The sequence below is a fragment of the Rana temporaria genome, chromosome 2 (genome assembly GCF_905171775.1).
Source record: "Rana temporaria chromosome 2, aRanTem1.1, whole genome shotgun sequence".
NCBI classification, from domain to species: Eukaryota; Metazoa; Chordata; class Amphibia; order Anura; family Ranidae; genus Rana; species Rana temporaria.
This window is the reverse complement of record NC_053490.1, coordinates 380,479,050-380,501,854: the sequence shown is the minus strand read 5'-3', so window position 1 is coordinate 380,501,854 and position 22,805 is coordinate 380,479,050. Positions and strand designations below refer to the sequence as shown.

General features: G+C 43.1%; 1 protein-coding gene across 1 annotated transcript in view; it reads right to left on the bottom strand.

Moving 5' to 3' along the window:
* Nucleotides 1-22,805, bottom strand: part of CUEDC1 (CUE domain containing 1) — a 149,194-nt gene that overhangs the window by 116,344 nt on the left and 10,045 nt on the right. The gene's annotated exons all lie outside the window — the stretch shown is intronic.

Genomic DNA, 22,805 nt, shown 5'->3' with positions numbered 1-22,805 from the left:
TCTTGGCACAGTTTTGACGTTTCAACTTATGTGTGTTTGGTTCAATAGTGGTCGGTTTCAGTCTCCTTTACCATGGCCATGTCTCTAAAGGACTGAACGCCTTGTACTTCTGGGCACTCCAGGTAGGTTGGAGATCTGGAATATGACAGCACTGGAGGAGAATGGGTTCCTGGTAGCTTCACATTTGATTCTTCGCAACTCTTTGGCAGTTAATTTGCGTCTTTTTTCGCAACACGCTTCTTGCGACCCTGTTGAATATTTGTAACACAATGTTTGGTGGTTCTGTGATAACGTCCAAATATCTTCTGCATTCCTCTGAAAGCCTTTTTAAAATTTTTGACTTTTCAGAGTCCGTAAAACCTCTTTTTTGGCCCATTATGGGGGGGGGGGGGGAGAAAAAAAAGCAGCCCAATAATTATCAACGCCTTGATATGGGGTGTTGATTTCTCTTTAGACCACACCCTACCATATTACACACACACACACACACACACACACACACGCTTAAATCCAATAATCATTCAAGTTTATACAGCTTGGATTTGGACAATATGCATATAAATGGATTTGGTCAAAATACTCACTTGCCTAATAATTGTGCACAGATTTTATAGTGGAAGATAGTGGAGACCAACCACTGGAAAGAAAAAGTTTTGTATCTGGCCCCTTGGCATCTGTTATTAATCCACGATTTGGGGGGGGGTTGGGGGGGAACAGAAGAATACTACTTTCCTAAAAGGTATTTGCCCATATGGACTAAAAAGCCAACAGATGTCAATTTTTTGGTATGTGTGTTTAATTACGCCTTTACTGCCCATCTGGTAATTCAGATGTGAGCAATACTAAAAAAAACAATTAGACTTAAAGGGACACTAAAGGCAAGATTTTTTTTTTTCTTAAATAACAAACATGTTATACTTACCTCCGCTGTGCAGTTCGTTTTGCACAGAGTGTCCCCTAACCCTGTCTTCTAGGGTCCCTCGGCGGCGGTCTCTGCTCCTCCTCGCAAAAGCTTTCCACGTTCATGCGAGCTCCCTCGCATGGTGGAAAGCTTTTGCGAGCGCGCTCCCATGATACAGCGGCGGCCATAGTCGCCGAACTGTATCACTCAGCCCCACCCCCCGGCACGCCGCGTCATCAGCTGTGATTGACAGCAGCGCCAGCCAATGACTGCGCTGATATTAATCCGCCCAGCCTAGCCAATCAACGGCCAGGCTGGGAACCGAACAGGATGACGAGAATGTGCCCAGGACTTTCCAGGGGTGAGGTAAGTAAAAAACGGGGGCTCAGGGGGGGCCGGTGGTGTCAGATGTTTTTTTACCTTAATGCATTTACCTTTACAACCCCTTTAAGAGTACATCATGGATGAGTAAAATCTGACTCCAGGGAAATGGCTAAATACACAGTTTGAGTACAAATTTGAGAACCGTTTTATACACTCAGAGATCAACAATTCTGCTCAGCGATACTTGTGATGCATAGATCTCTGGCAGACAGTATGGTCAGGTCGTGAACTCTCAACAATAGATAATAAAGTCTAGTACATTTTTGAGAAATGGAGCACCAGTCTAATAACGTACCTCTAATAAAGCGTATCCCAGGTCCTGCTGGTTAGTACAATAACCCCCCTCAGTGATGGGGAATACTCCCAACAACTGATTTAACGGCAATGCTGGGATGAGAGGCAGTGGCTGCAAATGAAGATTCAAGCTGTTTGCCCTCCCCTTCCTGACCCCTTTGCGTCTCACAAAACACCTGGTATTTTCCTGAATGCAAGGAATTCTGTGAATAGAAGAGGGACAAGAGGAATGACTACACCCCTCCATTCATTGAGTGGCTTGCATTATGGGAAAATACTTGGAGTTGTGTGAATGGCAGAGGGCACAGGAAGGGGAGGGTGAATGGGATTGATTCTTCAGAGTTACAGCTGTGGGGAGTATCAAGTAACCATCAGGACCTGGGAAATGCTACTGAGGGACTGGATCAGCCCATTGATTAGGAATGTAGAGTAAATATGCCAGAGTGAATATAAAATTGATCATCAGATTATTATTATTTTTTATAGATCAGTTTTTTTTTAACCACTTCCATACCAGGCACTTACGCACCTTCCTGCCCAAGCCAATTTTCAGCTTTCAGCGCTGTCGCAATTTGAATGACAATTGCGCGGTCATGCTACACTGTACCCAAATTACATTTTTATCATTTTGTTCCCACAAATAGAGCTTTATTTTGGTGGTATTTGATCACCTCTGCGATTTTTCTTTTTTGCACAACAACTAAAAAAAGATCGACATTTTAGAAAAAAATTAAGTTTTTATTTTTTTCTGTTAATTTTTTTTGTAAACAAGTACGTTTTCTTCTTCAATTATGGGCACCGATGAGGTGGCACTGATGAGCACCGATGGGCACCGATGAGGCGGCACTGGTATGCTGCACTGATGGGCATTCATAGGCGGCACTGATGGGCACTCATAGGTGGGCACTAGGCATAGATGGGCCCTAAGAGGTGGCACTGATGGACACTGAAGGGTGGCACTGATGGCATTTTAGCCAGTGCCCATGTTGCCAGGCAGTGCCCATTTGTGGGCACTGATTGGCATCGATTGGTTTTTTTTTTTTAACTGGTGTTTTTTTTTTTTCTCTATTGAGCACTCCCTGGTGCTCCAGTGTTGGCATCCGAGGGGGGGGCTGCGCTGATAAACAATCAGCGCGAACCCCCCGTCAGGAGAGCCGCCGATCAACGGCTCTTCCTGTTTACATCGTGATCAGCCGTGGTTGGACACGGCTGATCACGTGGTAAAGAGCCTCCGCCGGAGGCTCTTTACCAAGATCGGAGATGCAGGGTGTCAATAGACGTCCAGTCAGGATTTCACAACCACTTCCCGGACGTCAATTGACCGGGCGGGAAGTGGTTAATCCGATTTTTGGATTTTTATTACATTTATTTTAATAAAATGCTTTAGGAGTAAAAATATATATATATTATATATTAATAATATTATATCTAAAAGATTGTTTTCTTTTTAAGCTACATTAATACATCTCTTTATTCAGCATGAAATTGAGCTTAGTTATGTAGCATGAGACTGTATATTCTGCAATATTTACACTTTTGGTAAACATTCACACAATTTCACAGCAAACATGAGAAAAACTAAAGTTCAGGGACATTTCTTTATCCCATGGTTTTGTAAATCTATGTACACAACAAACTGTATGATTGGAGAGAAATGCATCTGTACCAGGCTCCAAGTGTGAGGAGGAAGGGCAAGAAGTAAACATGAAAGAGAAACCCTCTAAGCAGCGTATAAACTTTGTGATGATCTTTCTGCACATCGCTTGAAGTGCTTTATTCCACCCAGAAGGAGTAAAATGGGAGCAGGCCGTAAAAGAGACCGAGTTTGGGAATATTTACTAAACCTGACAGCTTATTCTAAATAGGAAACCTTCATTTTGTTTGCAAATATTAAAGATTCTAACTACCAGCAAGAACAAGTCCTTACATTTAAAGAGCACCTGTATTCATCACTCCTAAAGCACTGCAAAGAAGCTGCTCGCAGGACTTTTGATGCCCTGCCAGCGCAGCGCCTCAGTGTGAAAGCACTCGGGCTTTCACATTGGATTGCAGATGCAGCTTCTTTCAGGCCCTTTTTTAACGCTGAAGCGCCTGAAAAACGCCCCAGTGTGAAAGGGGTCTTAAGGAAGATAGTTCAAACCGATTTAAAGTAATGTTTTATACCCTCCACACAATCTTTGTCTTACAAATAAACATTCAATGTATGACAGAAAAGGTTTTACCAGAGCACTATAGGAGGACAGTAGAGAAGAGTCTCTGGAACCTCAAAGTCATCTGATATGGATAAATTACACATCCGACTACTTGTCAGTATGCGCTTTGTACACAAGCTTTCATTTTTAATATAGGTTTAATATACAATTTTTATTTCAAAGTACACACAGACCAAAATAAAAAAAGAATGAGCGAAGAAAGGGAGTACAACGTGGCACATGCTAGCTATTATACACTACACACTATACACTAATATACGCTATATTTACTAAAACAAATAAATGTGGAAAAAAAAGGTATTTTATCAATTTAATTCATATATTAAAGCGGGGGTTCACCCTATCAACGAAAAAAAAAAAAAAATTTTCTTTTACCATAAAATCAGGCATTGTAGCGCGAGCTACAGTATGCCTGTCCCGAATGTTTTACCCCCGTACTCACCTTGTACTCGTACATCGAAGATACCGGGGAATGGGCGTGCCTATGGAGACGGAGGATGATTGACGGCCGGCTCTGGCGCGTCACGCTTCTCCGGAAATAGCCGAAATAGGCTTGGCTCTTCACGGCGCCTGCGCATAGCCTGTGCGCAGGCGCCGTGAAGAGCCGAGACCTACTCCGGCTGTCTTCGGGGAGAGTGACGTGCCAGGGCCTGCCGTCAATCATCCTCCCTCTCCATAGGCACGCCCATTCCCCGCGGGAGAAGAAATCTACGATGTCCGATTACAAGGTGAGTCCGGGGTTAAAAAAATCGGGACAGGCATACTGTAGCTCGCGCTACAATGCCTGTCTCGATGGTAAAATCAAGCCAGTGAGGGTGAACTACCGCTTTAAGATAGATCGATCGATCGATCGATAGATAGATAGATAGATAGATAGATAGATAGATAGATAAAGACACACATACACACACACACTTTTGTAAATATATATTTTCATGTGTCAACACTGAATAAATGACACTTTGCAAAAATGTGGACAGTGTACAGCTTGTATGTCCCCTCAAAATAACTCAACACACAGCCATTAATGTCTAAACCGCTTCACCCCTAAGTGAAAATCTCCAAATTGGGCCCAAAGTATCAATAGTTTGTGTGACCACCATTGTTTTCCCGCACTGCCTGAACCCTTTTTGGGGGATGGAGTTCACCAGAGCTTCATAGTTTGCCACTGGAGTGCTCTTCCACTCCTCCATGACGACATCACGGAGCTGGTGGATGTTCGAGACCTTTCACTCCTCCAGCTTCCGTTTGAAGATGCCCCACAGATGCTCAATAGGGTTTATGTCTGGAGACATGCTTGGCCAGTCCATCACCTTTACCTTCAGCTTCTTTAGCAAGGCAGTGGTAGTCTTGGAGGTGTGTCTGTGGTCGTTATGTTGAAATACTGCCCTGTGGCCCAGTCTCCCAAAGGAAGGGACCATGCTTTGCTTCAGTATGTCACAGTACATTGGCATTCATGGTTCCCTCAATGAACTGTAGCTCCCCAGTGCTGGCAGCACTCATGCAGCCCCAGACCATGACACTCCCACCACCATGCTTGACTGTAGGCAAGACACACTTGTCTTTGTACGCCTCACCTGGTTGCCACCACACATGCTTGACACCATCTGAACCAAATACGTTTGTCTTGGTCTCATCAGACCACAGGACATGTTTCCAGTAATCCATGTCCTTAGTCTGCTTGTCTTCAGCAAATTGTTTGCAGGCTCTCTTGTTCACCATCTTTAGAAGAGGCTTTCTTTTGGCATGACAGCCATGCAGACCAATTTGATGCAGTGTGCGGCTTATGGTCTGAGCGCTGACAGGCTGACCCTCCACCCCTTCAACCTCTGCAACAATCATATGTCCATTTCAGACAACCTTTGGATACAACACTGTGCACGTGCCCTAAAATTCTTTGGTCAATCATTGCAAGGCCTGTTCTGAGTGGAACCTGTCCTGTTAAACCACTGTATGGTCTTGGCCAGTGTGCTGCAGCTCAGTTGCAGGGTCTTGGCAATCTTCTTATAGCCTAGGCAATCTTTATGTAGAGTTCTTTGCCATGAGGTGCCATGTTGAACTTCCAGTGACCAGTATGAGAGGGAGAGCGATAACACACCTGCTCCCCATTTACACCTGAGACCTTGTAACACTATCAGGGAGGGAAAATTACTAATTGGGCCCAATTTGGACATTTTCACTTAGGGGTGTACTCACTTTTGTTGCCAGCAGTTTAGACATTAATGGCTGTGTGGAGTTTTTGGAGGCGACAGCAAAATTAACACTGTTATATAAGCTGGACACGCTCTACTTTACTTTGAAGGATACTGTGTGTGTGCGCATGTGTGAGACCGAGGACGAGAGGGCCTCCATGATAGGCGAACACTGAACACAGTGTCTCCTGGGAAGCTGAGTGTTCCGCCTATCACGGAACAGCAGAAGGAGGAGGCGTGGCTTTTGAAAAAATGGACGGCCGCGGTCAGACAGATACTGCATGTCTTAGGATAAGGTAAGGGATCGTCAAGCCATGTAGTGGCACAGTGAGGCATGTAATGGGGCACAGTGAGGCATGTAATGGTGGCACAGTCTGGCATGTAATGATCCAATGTACTTGATCCAATGCCCATGCGGCCTACAATATGTAGGCCGGACTAAGAGGTCCTTTCAAGTAAGAGTCAACGAGCACATAACCAATATTTTGGGAGGTTTCAAGGACCACTCAGTATCCAACCATTATAGACTTAAACATAATCGAGACCCTTCTAACACCTTATTCCTAGGGATCGATAAATTTAAACCCCACTGGAGGGGGAGCAACCTAGTGAGGGAAATTTCCCAAATGGAGATGGGTTGGATACACCGATTAAAATCATATACTCCGTTTGGTTTAAACATAGACACGGATGTTAACGCTTTTATTAACAATGCATAAACATGTATTCGGTATGAAAGGCACCCTTGGAAGTGGAATAAGAAATTATTTTTCTACACAAAGTTTTTTTGTAAAGTTTTTTTATAAAAAGGAAAATATTATCAAATTTATATCATTTAATAAATTTTTAAGCACAATTTTGGATAATATATAAAAACACGTTTGGACATCAATTGATAGTCCGGAAAGGGAAGGGTTAAATATATACACAGTAGGAATTTTTGCCATTTATTTATGTTTATAAGACCTATATGGTCAAAAATATAATCTTATTAATAAAAATATAAAAAAAAATTATTCCTTTTTTCACTATAAGTAAACGTAATTGTTTTACACTAAACCACTTTCTAATTATGCTTATCGAGATTTGGATTATCCGGGTTTCTATTCGCATAACACACTTGTTAGAACTTATTTAGTTAATTAAATTTTGAATTTAGTTTTAAGTTCCAGTGAGGTCCCACTGGTTCTCTATGCACAATACACCAGTTTAGGGAGACAGTTATAATCATGACCCTTAAGTGGTTATAATTGAGAATAGATCACAGAAAGAATTGATTTAATTTCTGGGATGCCTGAAATAATTGTAATATCCATACCTTTAGGGGTTTTGGAGCGTTTTTTGGAACCACATGGGGTCACAGAGGTTTTCACCTCCCAATACCATTGGGAGTATTCAGAATGGTTTAAGATGACCTTTGTTTACCTGGGGAGATTGGAATATAGAAGGCTTTAGAGGTGAGAGGAGTCCAGTGCCAGGATGATCTCCTTTCCCCCCCCCCTTGTTTTGCGAGGTTTCCTTTCGAGGAGAGTTTTATCTGTAAAGTTTATTCGTCCTTTTCCCTCAGTAGCCCGGGTAGTGGGCAGGAGAGAATAAATGTAATAAATTTAAATTTTAAAATTTTAAAGTAATTTAATATATATTTTGTAATGAAGTAATGTAGGAGTTACATTGCCCTAGTTGCGTGGCGCCGCGCTCCTGGTTATGGGCATGTAACCTCATTCAAGATGGCGCTATCTACATCCACTGGGCTGCCTTTCATAGCGAGTGGGCATGTAACCTTAGTTAAGATGGCGCGGTTGACATCAACCGGGCTGCCTCTTGTTATGAGCGGTGGCTATTTAATGGTGCTTCACTGTCGAGAGCCCAACCCCCATTGATAACGTCACCTGTGACGAAACGCGTCTGGGAGGCTACGTCAGTGACGTCACCACGCTCGGGAGGAAGGGCTCCTGTTTTGCCGGCCGGCTTGTTCAATTTTTAACACATGACTGTTTTAAACAACATTGATGTAAGTAGACTACTGTTTTAATAAATTTTGGTACCGTACTGTATTACGCTATATGCGTCTTCTTTTATACATTTCCTCATATGGAGCGACTGTGATCTTGTGATTTTGACACTGCGGACTCCTGATCTGTGATCCCTGGAGAAATTAAAGGCCGAGGCTGGGTTAAAGCCATCCGCTTTGAGTTCTTACCGTCCGGTAAGAGGCTTTGTTTTTCAGGTGGAGGATTTCACAAACTGCATGCATGTCACTGGGTGTTGGAGGAATTACATCCATCATTACATCGTCTTGCCACACTATATGGAACAAGTGTCTTTGTATCATTGAGTGCAACCCTGCCTCTGCTTTAAAAACCACAGACTTTATCCATCGTATATAATCTACTAACAGTGGACTTTATTAATCTATTCTTGGCGCGGCTTTTTGTCTTTTATGTAATGGTGGCACAGTCTGGCATGTAATGGTGGCACAGTGAGGCGAGGCATGACTAGTAGGAAGAGGGTCATCTTATACGGCGAGTATATCCCAAAACCAACATTTTAGCTGAAAATTAGGGGGTCATCTTATATGACGGCAAATACGAATAATTATATATATATATATATATATATATATATATATATATATATATATATATATATATTTTGTCAATTGCCTTAAAAATGCCAATATTTGTGGTAAAAACCTATTCAATTAATGAGGGATGATGACAATTCATATGCCATTCTATGGGAGTCCAATTATTTACCAAAAGAAAGTTTTGTGAAATGATTATAATTTTGTTTGAGTACAGTGTTGCATGACCGTGCAATTGTCATTCAAAGTGCAACAGCACTAAAAGCTGAAAATTGGCCTGAGCAGGAAGGGGGGGGGGTAAAAGTGCCCATGGGCTGCAACTAGGATTTAAAAATAAAAGCCAGTACTGCAGCCAGCTATAGAATAAGATACTCTAGCAACACAAACACCGTTTTCGGTGGACTTGTCTTCACCAAACACTAGGCATTATTGGGATAGCTGTATTTCTGTTATTTGCAAAGTCAAATAATCTTTTTCCAGAGGGTTGGTCACAATCCTATCCTCTCAAATTTTCTGAAAACCCCCTTTAAAAAATAAAAAATAAATAGCCAAATGAAAAGGGGACATGGTAAATTAGGGATGTGGTCCAATTATGTAATTGAATAGGTGCTTTAACAAACAGCAATACAATTCCATACGGAGGGAGAATAATAAAAAAAGACTAAAAGCTCCTATGAGAAAATTAACATAAAGCCATAAAGCCCAAGTGAGTAGATAATAAGCTGCCACAAAACTCAAGAGACAAAAAAAAACCCCACAATACTCCAGTGAGCTAAATAACAACCTGTACCTGCTTGGTGTACAAGGTGGCACAATAACACCAGTGAATCAATGTGCCATACAATAAAACCAATATAAAATATCAAATTAATATTGTGACCAAATTTACTTGAAAGCATGAATAGAAAAACACGGGACTGCAGAATGTGATCAGTTCATGCGCACACCTCACATTTAAAGTTATACTATAGTCTTTTTTTTCCTTTAAAAATAACAAACATGTCATACTTACCTCCTCTGTGCAGTGGTTTTGTCCAGAGCAGCACAGATGCTCCTCTTCTCAGGTCCCCTTGCCAGCGCTCCTGGCCCCACAGCAAGCAGCTTGCTACGGGGGCACCCGAGCTGAGCTGCGGTTCAGTCCCGCCTCTTCTCTCTCCTCATTGGCTCACTGTATTTAACTGAAAGCAGCAGCCAGAGCCAATATCGCAGCGCTGCCGTCTCAGCTAATGATCGAGATGGGCTCATGTAAGTATTAGGGGGGGTTGCACAAAGAAGGTTTATATTAATGCATAGAATGTATTAAAGGGGTGGTTCCCCCTAAAACAAAATTCTAACAATACATTCGGATGTCTGCTTACACTGCGGGTAGGCTGGCTTTTGTTTTTTTGTTTTAGTACATACCTCGATATCGCCGTTTCCTCGCTTGGCGGTGGGCGTTCCTAGTTGATTGACGTTCCTCAGACGGGCGCATACTGCGCGTCACGACTTTCCGAAAGAAGCCGAACGTCGCTGCGCAGGCGCCGTATAGAGCCGACTCTATACGGCGCCTGCGCAATGACGTTTGGCTTCTGTCGGAAAGTCGTGACGCGCAGTATGCGCCCGTCTAAGGCAGTGTTTCTCAACTCCAGTCCTCGGGGCGCACCAACAGGTCATGTTTTCAGGATTTCCCTCAGATCAAACTGCTGTGGTAATTACTAAGGCAGTGAAACTGATAAAATCACCTGTGCACAATAATGGAAAGCCTGAAAACAAGACCTGTTGGTGCGCCCCGAGGACTGGAGTTGAGAAACACTGGTCTAAGGAACGTCAATCAACTAGGAACGCCCACCGCCAAGCGAGGAAACTGCGATATCGAGGTATGTACTAAAACAAAAAAACAAAAGCCAGCCTACCCGCAGTGTAAGCAGACATCCGAATGTATTGTTAGAATTTTGTTTTAGGGGGAACCACCCCTTTAAGATAAAAAAATAAAATAAAAAACTTCTGACTTTACAACAACTTCAAATTAAAAACTGCTTGCATACCTTAAAACATATAGAAATACAGAGATTCCTTCAAAATACATCACTTCCGGTCTGCTTTACCCAGGCTCTGCCTGCATCACAGGTCATGTGGCTTCATCAGGGTAAACCCCCCCTGCTAGGAGGGGGACCCTACCTTATCTTTTAGCCATACTCAACCGACCACCACCAAACTCCCAGTTCTTACAGAAATTCCCTCTATATCCTATATCTGTCCACTGACCAAAAGACTTATACATCTCCTTGACCATTAATTCTCCTTTGATCCACCCCACGAATGCAGACCCTAAAACAGTTACGAGTTCATAATTTGTACTGTATCCTATATTTAAAAAAAAAAACATCCAATTATGGCATTTTATCTTCATGCACAAATCTCTAATGTGATCCATTCCTATATTTCTTAGAATACACGAGTACCTACATTGTGCCTTTGTGTCCCAATTAAGAAAAAATATATTATATATATATATATATATATATATATATATATATATATATATATATATATATATATATATATATATATATATATATATATATATATATATTCTATTTACCATGAATTCTATTTTAACATTTACACAAAATTGTCATATTAAATAAAATAAAAAATATTCCTACAAAACACAGGCAGCTATATTTGATAATTACAAATGCAGGTTCTACTTCTTGCTATGCATGCCACACAATGATGTTTTTTCACTGCTTCTTCCCACAATGCAAGGGGAGGAGATGACTGAGTGAACAAAAACGGCACTACCCACAGCTAGCCATGGAAACCCGATTGTTCAGCTTTGATTCAATTGTCCTATGATAGGAAAATGTTTAGATCGATAGAAGAATATGTGTTTGCTTTTCATTCTCAGATTGCTTAAATGGGTTTCTATATAGTTTAGTTCTACTCCATTGCAATCATATTCAATACATTTGCAAGAATATTTATAAATATTATTATATAATAAATTCATAAAACTTATCAGAGATAGCGAGTCGATTTATTTTATGAACAACAAGTTGCCTAAATTCAATAGCACTAGCATCAAAAGTGCTTTAGATTGCTGCCATGTATTGCTAGTATTAGTTTCGGGTATTTTATCACCTTTTATCAAATAAATGTACATCTTTTTGCAGGTAAAAATAAATAAAATTTGCATTTATAACTTGTAGCCTGTAAAGCATTGCAATACAGAAACAATAAGGCCCCATGCACACGAGACGCTGCTAAACTCGAGTTCAGAGGCATTTGGGCATTTTTTTCAAATGCCCCTGAACACATTTAATGTTATCCTATGTGTCCATGCACACGATCACGTTTTTTTGGCGTTTCAAAGCAGTTGGGTTTAGGGCCGTTTTTCCAAACCCAAAATTTTGGGTTCAGAAGCTTTCAGCTTTTGCGTTTTAGACACAAATCGCGGCAAAACGCAGCTAAACGCGGCAAAACGCCGCTAAACGCAGCAAAACGCGGCACAAATAGTTTGATTCTGAGCTTGGGGAGGGTCTACAGTGTTTTGGGGATAAACGCTGACAGCCGCAAATCGCGGTAAAACGCCGCAAATCGCGGCAAAACACCGCGCAATTCGTGGCAAAAACGGGCGTTTTAAATGCCGGTTTTTGCCTTTGAAAAGCTGAGATTAGAGGCGTTTGTAATAGCATCTCGTGTGCATGGGGCCTAAATGCACCAGCAGTAGTTGAGATGGTGGTACTATACTATTTGTCATTCCCTCAGCAACTCCGCCTTTCAGCCCTGGTTCACATTGGTACGATTTGACAAATTGGCAGCATTTGCCGGCAATGGCACCGTCCTAATCGGTGCAGCACTGCACGATTTCAAAAAGAGGTTTCTGTGCTACTTTTTGTGATTTCGGGCCGAGATTTACATTGAAACCTGCACCGATGTCTGACAGGGGTTATAACCCTCCCTAACTTTATCCAAAAGAAAGGGGGGGGGGGGGGGTTTGCCTATAATTATACTTTAAAATATCCTTACATGCTCCCCCTGCTTAAAGTGATTTTAAAGTCTTGTTTTTTTCCCCCCATAAAAATAACAAACATATCATACTTACCTGCTCTGTGTAGTTGATTTGCACAGAGCAGCCCTGATCCTCTTCTTCTCGGGTACCTCTTCTGTGACCCTGGCCCCTCCCTCCTGTTCAGTGGCCCCCACAGCAAGCAGCTTGCTATAGCGGCACCCAAGCCGAGTTACAGCTCCCTGTGTCCATTCAGAAACAGACCCCCGACCCCTCTCTCCCGATTGGCTAGCTGACTTATTGACAGCAGCAGCAGCCAATGGCGCCGCTATGTCTCAGTCAATCAGGAGGGAGAATCTCAGACGGCTGAGACATTGGTGGACATCGCTGGAGAGGGATGGGACCTCAGGTATGCGTTAAGCAGCCAGCTCAGCGGGAGATCGCTCCCTTGATCCCCGCTGAGCCGGCAGATGACAGGTCCGTCTCTGCTCACTGTGCAGGGACGGACCTGTCAGAGTCCCGCTGTCTGACATATTGGACGAAAATTGATCCACCTGTCCGTTCTCATCTTATCCAATGGCAAATATATCGCCATACGCCTGTTTTGAGCAGATCTTATCGGATGGCAGGCGAGTGTCAGCGGACACATCTCCGCTGACATCTGCCCGCCCATACAAGTCAACAGGTGGCCCGCTCGGATCTGCCTGAAAAGCGGACAGGCGGACCTAAATGGGATTATTGTGTCAAAGGGGGCTGAGGGAGGCTTTCTATTTAATGGAAAACCAGCAGCTGACAGACTCCCGATCAGCGTTCGCAGCCCCTGGCAGAGACCGCTTATCAGAGTGTTCTGGCAGGGGGTGGTATAGGGTCACCCCCCTGTCAGAACACAGCAGCTCAGCAGGGGAGATCACTGAACTAACCTTGCATGGTTAGTATGGCAGCTCCGTCTGTAGCTGTCAAACTGTAGTGTGTACCCGGCTAAGATTTAAACCTTGGTTTCTACATCCTGCAGGTGGCTTGATCTTTGAAGTAAACAATGCTTTCCTAAAGGCATGGGATTATAGGACCAATTGTTCAGTGTGCATGTTTGTTGAGGAAGCCTGTGCAATCAGCCAATAGAAATTCCCTTCTCACTGCTAGAACATGAAGACAGACTTCAGAAAGGCCAAAGACCATGGTTGACGGAAGACATCATTGACTAAAAGTACACTTGCACTTATAACCACTTGAGACCCAGGCATTTTACAATGATGGAGACAGTGGGTAATTTGTCTCAGTGTCGTCTTAGACACCTGGATTCAGTGGCCCCTGCAGGCCTCAATGGCACTATAGCACTTAAACCACAGGTTGATCATTGCTATGCTTGGGCTTCGGATTTTGCTGTAGAGTGCTCCATAGGAGTGTTTGTAGCAGATGCCATTAGCACAATCCTCCAACTTTGTGTTTACACAGGAAGGGAGGTAATGTCATAGCACTTTTTTGGGATACAGATTCTTGGACAGAGCTATGCAGCTCTGTCTAGCATCTCCCTGCAGCAACAGACCACTGCTGTACTAATCTATTTCTGGCCGATTAGGAAAAGTTCCAGAAAATTACTACAACCCCACTTCCAAGTTGGGACAAAAACATCAAGTGTTTAAACTGAGAAAAATGTACCATTAAATAAAATTTGATATTGATGCCAGAAACACATCCCCAAAAAGTTGGAACAGGGCTAGGTTTATCACCCCATTCTCTTTTGACAACACTTTCTAAACATCTGGGAACTGAGACGACCAGTTACTGGAGTTTTGGGAGAGGAATGTTGTCCCATTCGTGCGTACATTATAATTCTAACTCCGGGATCTTCAAACTACGGCCCTCCAGCTGTTGCGGAACTACATGTCCCATTAGGCATTGTAAAACACCGACATGACTAGGCATGATGGGAATTGTAGTTCCTGAACAACTGGAGGGCCATAGTTTGAAGACCCCTGTTCTAACTGCTCAATAGTCCTGGGTCTTTTTTGTACTATTTTTCGCTTCAAGATGCGCCAAATATTTTCAATTGGGAAAGGGTATGGACTGCAGGCAGGCCAGTTAAGCACCCGGACTCTTCTACTACAAAGCCATGCTGTAGTGTTGACATAGATGCGGTATGTGGTTTAGCATTGTCCTGCAGAAATGTGCAAGGCTCTCCCTGAAAAAGATGTCATCTGGTTGGCAGCATATTCTGCTATAAAACCTGGATATATCCTTCAGCATTGATAGTGCCTTTCCAGATGTGCAAGCTGCCCATTCCATATGCACCCTCATACCATCAGAGATGCAGGCTTTTGAACGGAGTGTTGATAAGTTGGAAGGTCCCTCTCCTCTTAGTCCAGAGGATGCGGCATTGTGTGGTTGCCAAAAAAAATAATTCTAGTTTTAATTAGTCTAACCACAGGACAGTTTTCTATTTTGCAACAAACCATTTTAAATGAACTCTAGCCCAGAGAACAGATCACAGACAGCGATTTTTAGAAGTTTTTCTGAGCCCATGCAGTAATGTCCATCACAGAATCATGCCTGTTTTTAAAGCGGGGGTTCACCCTATCGACGGGAAAAAAATTTTTTTTTTTTATTTTACCTTAAAATCAGGCATTGTAGCGCGAGCTACAGTATGCCTGTCACAAATTTTTTACCGCCGTACTCACCTTGTAGTCGTCCATCGAAGATTCCGGGGAATGGGCGTGCCTATGGAGACGGAGGATGATTGACGGCCGGCTCTGGCGCGTCACGCTTCTCCGGAAATAGCCGAAATAGGCTCGGTCTTCACGACGCGTGCGCATAGCCTGTGCGCAGGCGCCGTGAAGAGCCGAGACCTACTCCGGCTGTCTTCGGGGAGAGTGACGTGCCAGGGCCGGCCGTCAATCATCCTCCCTCTCCATAGGCACGCCCATTCCCCGCGGGAGCCGGAATCTACGATGGACGACTACAAGGTGAGTATGGGGTTAAAAAAATCGGGACAGGCATACTGTAGCTCGCGCTACAATGCCTGTCTCGATGGTAAAATGTGTGGGGGGGGGTGAACTACCGCTTTAATGCAGTACAGTCGGAGGGTCCAAAGATCAAGGACATTCAATACTGCGATTAGACCTTGTCCCTTGCACACAAAAATTTCTCCATGCTCTCTGAACCCTTTAACTATATCATCTACGGTACATAATATTATCAAAGTGTTTGCAATTTTAAGTTGAAGAACACTATTCTGAACTTGTTCAGCAATTTTCAGACACAGCTCATCAGATTGGTGAACCTTTTCCGATCTTTACTTTTGAGACACTATGGGGGTTATTTACGAAAGGCAAATCCACTTTGCACTATAAGTGCAAACTACAAGTGCAAAGTCCATTTGAAATTGCACTAAAAGTGAAGTCCCTGTAAATCTGAGGGGTAAATCTGAAATGGGGAAGCTCTGCTGATTTTATCATCCAATCATGTGCAAGCTAAAATGCTGTTTTTTATTTTCCTTGCATGTCCCCCTCAGATATACAGTGACTGTACTTGAAAGTTCACTTGTAGTGCAAAATGGATTTGCCTTTCGTAAATAACCCCCTTTGACTCTCTAAGATGCCCATTTTATAGCCAATCGTGTTACTTATCTGTTGCCAATTAGTTGCACAATTTTCTTCCAGTCCTTCTTTGTTAGTACCACTTACTGTGTCAGCTTTTGGTTGCCCTGTCCCAGCTTTCGAAATGTGTTGCTGCCATCAATTTCAAAATTACCTTATTTTTTTCTTAAAGTAGAACTATAAAAAAAGAAAAACTTTTTTTCCAGTTTGGATAGAGAAAGGGAGGGTTCTAACCGGTCATATTTTTTTTGCCATCTGTGTTCTATTTCAGGGATTTCCCTTCACTTCCTGTCCCATAGCCAAACATGAAGCGAGAGAAAATGCCTGCAAATTAAGGGTATCCCTTGGGGACCACCAGAACTAGTGTCCCCGTTGAAAGATTTTCCCTGTACCAAAATTTGGGATTTCATTTTACTTTCACTGATAATAGTAAACAGGAGAAATAGAGAGGGCGAATCTTCTTAACGAGGGGGGCACAGACAGCAATAAAAAAAATGACAGATTCTACTAGTCTCCCTCCACTCTTTTAAAAAAAGAAAAAGAAAATTTTTGCCTTGTTCTGGGGGTACTCGACAGGAGGGAGGGGCCAGGAGCATCGGCGGGGGACTCAAGAAGAGGATCGGGGCTGCTCTGTGCAAAACCACTGCACAGAGAAAATAGGGGATAGATTTATGGTATTTTTTTTTTTTTTACTAGTAATGGTAGTGATCAGCGGGACTGCGACATTCCGGCAGTCAGATGGGACACCTAACTGCCATTTTTGACACTTGTTTGGGAATCAGTGTCATTATTACAGTAATCGATGCTAAAAACTGTCACTGCAGGGAACGCAGGTGTTACCCACATTTATTCCCAAACCGCCCTCCACCACTTTAGAGCATGTTGCAGCATTATTATTATTTTTTTAATTTGTGAAAAGCATTACTCACTGCGACATAATGACTAGGCTTGTAAAATCATTGCAGGGGCAGTCGCGCAAAGCTCAGTTCCAACTTCCCACTGATGTAATACGCCCTCAAAACGGAATCTTCCAAACCCTTTTCCCAAGAGACATTCCCCATTTCCGTAATGTGTAGGCAAGGCTCTTGGGAGCCAAAGCTGCATCATTGTTTTAGTGGGAAAGAATTTCAATCTGTGTATGTTTCATTTTGCCTTGACATATACATGGGTCTTCATAATAATACCCATAGACCAAAAAAAAGGGACGATGAAGACCTTACATGCACGAGTCATTGACCTGGAACATGTGTGCAAATGTTATATTCTTGCTGCATTCTTATTTTATTTTCAGAAGGCGGTCAGCGCTGACAACTCCCATATTTCTTACAGTACAGGTTTATTTAAGAAAGGCTTGGGCCTTGAGGAGCCCATCTGTCAGACAGACAGCCTGCTTTTATCTATGGGTGACCTTAGTGTGAACACATTCTGTCTATTGAAGATGATGTGCCCTTTACACTGTATCTGTAGTGACACAAATCTGCCTTTCTACCAATTAGTTAGTCAGCTGAAAGCTTATATCAGGCTGAATGCAATCCAAACAGATCACACTTCAGAGAGCAAAGCTAGTGTGAACAAGTCTTTAGCGATTCAGAAAGCATTAAAACCAGAGACAGCCAGGCATCTAGCATTTTCAAAATAAGATCACAGACTTATCGGAGAAAACACCCAGACATCTACAATCTCTTTTTTTTTTTATTCTCCTAGCAGCTAAAATAACTATAGCCCGTGCATGGAAATTCGCCTGTAATCAACGTTACATTGGGGAAACACAAGGTGTCCTGGATCATGATCAATGAAAAACTGGCCAGTATAAGACAAGATAGGCAAGCTAGGTTTGAGAGGGTCTGGAAACCCTGGATTGCTTATCTCCAATCTCTCCGAGAGCTGGGAGGCCAGGACCCAGGGGACCCGCCCTACTCTGTTCTACTCCAATTCCTCCCTTCTCCCCCCCCCCCCTTGGTTTTATTTTGGGTTTTGGTATGGTAAGCTAGAAAGCTTATCGCACGATATTGGATGGCATCTGCGGTCCCCACGGGGAAGCAATGGATTACCTATGTTAACTCCTTACTTTTTAGAGAACGGCTGGCCTATAGTCGCAGGAAGGTAGTGGGTAAACTCGACCTTATAGGGCAACCTTGGTTGGGCGATCCTAGCCTTGCACCACCACAACTGGTAATGGATAGACTTCTTATGTAGAGACCCCTTGGGGTGGCGGGGGGAAGGAGTTGGAAACTACAGTCTGAACGCGTTAATGGTCATGCACCAAAACCCGGGAGAGACCGGGGATTAAAAAAATTATTCATGCTCGTGTGCGTTGGCAGTAGTTTTGGGGTTGGGGGGGTAAAAATAAAAATGCTATAGTTGCATTGTACGGTATATTGTTACTGTTCATATTATATGGACTCATGTTCTATTACGTTTTCCTCTTGCACTAATTTGTAAGATCAAATGCACCGATTGTATGTACTATTTGAGCAATTGTATAATAAAAAGGCTTTTTAAAAAAAAAAAAAAAGAGAAAGTAGAGTAAGTTATATCAGACTTACTGCTATGCAGATATGTATCATCACAGCAGCAGTGGGTAGATCAGAAGAACCAATGTATTGGTTTACAAATGCAGGTAGACAAAAAGTATTACTCATACTGTATGTGTCAGTACATAAAGGGATGAGCTGGCAATGTACCTCTCGAATAGCTGGAAGTACAGTTATATTTAGTAGTAGGTTAGAAATAATGTCTACTTCAACAGATTATTATGACCTTCATATAAAAGTTAAAGTGTTCACCAAAACTGTTATATTCAAGGCATGCTGTGAATGGTAACAATCATAGCTGCTTATACGCCAACCGAACTGTCAAGCCATCATAAATGACATGTGCAGCACCATGGCAACTGCTACTAAGATGGCAGCTTCCTTGGCTGTAAAGGACAGGAGGGTTTCGTTTTGGGGAAATGCTAAAACCTTTGACAATTTTTTGTTGTTTGATTCCTTGTCACAGAATTGCTGTCTGGGAAAAGGTTGACCCCAGAAAGGAAAGTGGAGGTAAATATCTCACTGATCCTGCATAGAAGTAAAACACAACAGGAGTTCTAACCCCTAACCACCCTATCCAAAACTAGAAGGAAAAAAAAAAAAAAAAAAAAATGTATGGAATATGGTAAACTATTACTATTGTGGCCAATTTATATCCGTGTTTCTCAACCGGGGTTCCACAGTAATCACAGACAGCTGACAGGTATATTGCACCCCCTTTGCCGACACACGATAGGCAGGGAAGCGGCTGGGATAGCATTAGCTGTGGTGTGCTTTTCCCCTCCTGTCCATCCCAGGTTCTTGTATGCAACATCATCTGGGATGGACGAGAGGAGAGGCTGACAGGGGAACAGCATCCTACTAGAGGACTGAGAACAGCCTCCGCTGTATAAGAAGGAAGCATGTACAGTAGTGTGTCCAGATGTGTCCCACACAATGTGCCTTGCAGTCTGTACCATGTAGAGCGACGAGTTGTGCCCCACACAATGTGCCCTGCAGTCTGTCCATTCATTAATAATATTGGATGACGTAATCAGATTTCCACGCCCCATCATTATTTAAGAAATGCAGGACATTGCTTTGTTCCGCTGATCTGTCGGCACCCTCGGAGGAGGGTCGGTGGCAGAGGAAAAAACACTGGACAAAGAAGACAGAAGAAGAGCGGAAGAAGCAGGGGGAGAAGGAGAAGACCGGTGGATGAAGATGTGGGAGAAGATGGAGGAAGACCAAAGGAAGAAGAAAATATTTTTAATAAAAGACTTGTCAAAAACTGTCTACTGTATTTAACACTACACTACTTTTTTGAAAGAATGGGTAGGGGTACAATATACCCCATACTCATTCACATAAGGGGGCCCCCCATATCCCAGCTCCACCCTGTTAAAGGGGGCTTCCAGATTCTGATAAGCCCCCTGCCCGCAGACCCCGACAACTACCAGGCAAGGGTTGTCATAAAGAGGCCCTTGTCCCCATCAACATCCCCCCATGTTGAGGGCATGCGGCCCGGTATGGTTCAGGAGGGGGGGCGCTTGCTCGTCCCCTCCCTTTTTCTGACCTGCTGGGCTGCATGCTCGAATAAGGGTCTGGTATGGATTTTGGGGGGCCCCAACACCATTTTTTTTTTTAATTTTGGTGTGGGGGTCCCCTCCAAATCCATACTAGACCCAAGGGCCTGGTATGGACCTGGGGGGGGGGACCCCACGCTGTTTTTTTACTTTGTTTTTTTAAGCCATCATATTTATTTTTTTCACATTGGAGCGGGAAGCCAGCTGACAGCTCATGATTCATCGGTTATTAAAGTGGATGTAAACCACTTTTTTTTTTTTTATGTCACAATGTAGAGAATAAGATTTCCTATCATCTGTGCCCAGTCTTGCCACACAGAGTTAATCCAGCTCCGAGCAATCCACTTTTATTGTTCAGTGAAAATTAACAGACTTCCAGATAAAAACCTATCTGAATAAAAAGTCCTTTCCTCCCTCCTTGCTTCGAGTGACAGGTTATTTACATATCTCGTGCACTAGCTTGGACACATGCACATTCCTGGATGTTTATCAAAATATGGGAGGTGATCCACAGTTCATTGTGAGAGGTAATGTATGGTGCAGTGAACAGCCAGCAGAAAATACATAGACAAGTTATTAGGGGAGATGTATTTAGTCAGAGCTGGGCAGAGTAGAAGCTTGAGTGATCTGCTTATTATATTGCAGTGTGTGTCCGAGGTCACCTGATCACATATGCAACATTTCTTTATATTACCAGGATGTGTTATGTGGGGGAGGGGTGGATTTCTCACTTTTTATACTTTTACACCCAGTAAGGCTGAATGAACTTGGGGCTGGTTCACATTAGTGCACTGTGCGAGATCGCAAGTGATTTGCACCGCATTGCTGTTCAGATCACATGCAAGGTCTGTGCGATGCGATTTCAGCCACACTGTATGGCCGAAATCGCATCTCATTTGGACCAAACACACACAGGACCCTTTTTTTGGTCCACACCAGAATTGCAAAAGTTCACACCCATGCGATCCGATTCATGTCCAAACTGTCAGTTCGCAGTGTGATATGCAAGCTGAAATGGAGGTGACATTACTATTGTATGACACTCCCCAGCAGTTCGCATATGGCAGTGTGAACTGCCGTGCTAGTCGGGTGCGATGTGGGAACCCGCAGTGGATTGGCAGGTTTCCCAAATCACACCAGTGTGAACCAAGCCTCCAAGCATACAGCCTACAAATGTCACCTGACTGCTCCCACTAAGGCTCGTTTTACACTGGTGCGATTCGGGAACCCTGCGAATCCACTGCGGGTTCCCACATCGCACCCGACTCGCACGGCAGTTCACACTGCCATATGCATCAAAAAACGCATTAGTGTGAATAGAGCCCAAGCCCTTTCAATTTGGAAGTAATCAGGCAGGCCCTTGCACTACATAGTTGAAGGTAAATCTAAAGGAAATTCAATTAGAAAATATATCAGGGTTGACAAATTTGCTTGGAATCTAGGAGCCAGCTAAAAAAGTTAGGAGCCAGAAAATGTGCCCCGTCCCGACGAGCTTGCGCACAGAAGCGAACACATACGTGAGCAGCGCCCGTATATGTAAACGGTGTTCAAACCACACATGTGAGGTATCGCCGCGATTGGTAGAGCGAGAGCAATAATTCTAGCCCTAGACCTCCTCTGTAACTCAAAACATGCAACCTGTAGAATTTTTTAAACGTCGCCTATGGAGATTTTAAAGGGTAAAAGTTTGTCGCCATTCCACGAGCGGACGTAATTTTGAAGCATGACATGTTGGGTATCAATTTACTCGGCGTAACATTATCTTTCATAATATTTAAAAAAAATGGGGATAACTTTACTGTTGTCTTATTTTTCAATAAAAAAAAGTGAAGTTTTTCCCAAAAAAGTGCGCTTGTAAGACCGCTGCGCAAATACGGCGTGACAGAAAGTATTGCAACGATCGCCAATTTATTCTCTAGGGTGTTAGGTTAAAAAATATATATAATGTTTGGGGGTTCTAATTAGAGGGAAGAAGATGGCAGTGAAAATAGTGAAAAATTACATTAGAATTGCTGTTTAACTTGTAATACCAACGGCTCACCACCAGATGGTGCCAGCTTTTTATTTTTTTTGCCCCCCTTCCAAGCCAAGTCGCCAGGACCCTATTTCTAGTCGCCATGGCGACCTGGCGCCCGGGATTTGTCGAGCCCTGAAATATATATATACAGTGATACCTCGGTTCACGAACGCTTCTGTTCACGAACAACTCGGTTCACGAACAGAAAAGTTCATATAAATATGCTCCGGTTCACGAACTCCGCCTCGGTTCACGAACAGGAGCCGCGGCCATTTTAATGCTATTTCCAGGCTGTCACATGGTCGTGACTTCCTGTAGGAAGATCGTGGAGAGAAGAAGACACACAGAAAGAAGTGTACTGCGAGTACTGTGCATACATTTCAAGGTATTTTTAGATTTTTGGTGTGCTTTTTAGCACATACAGTACTGTACTACAGTACTGTTCTTGCTGTTCTTGCTGTATTGTACAGTTCACTGGACACCCAATATGGCTCCCAAGAAGCATAGTGGAAAGAATAAAGTGCAGAGCAGCAATGA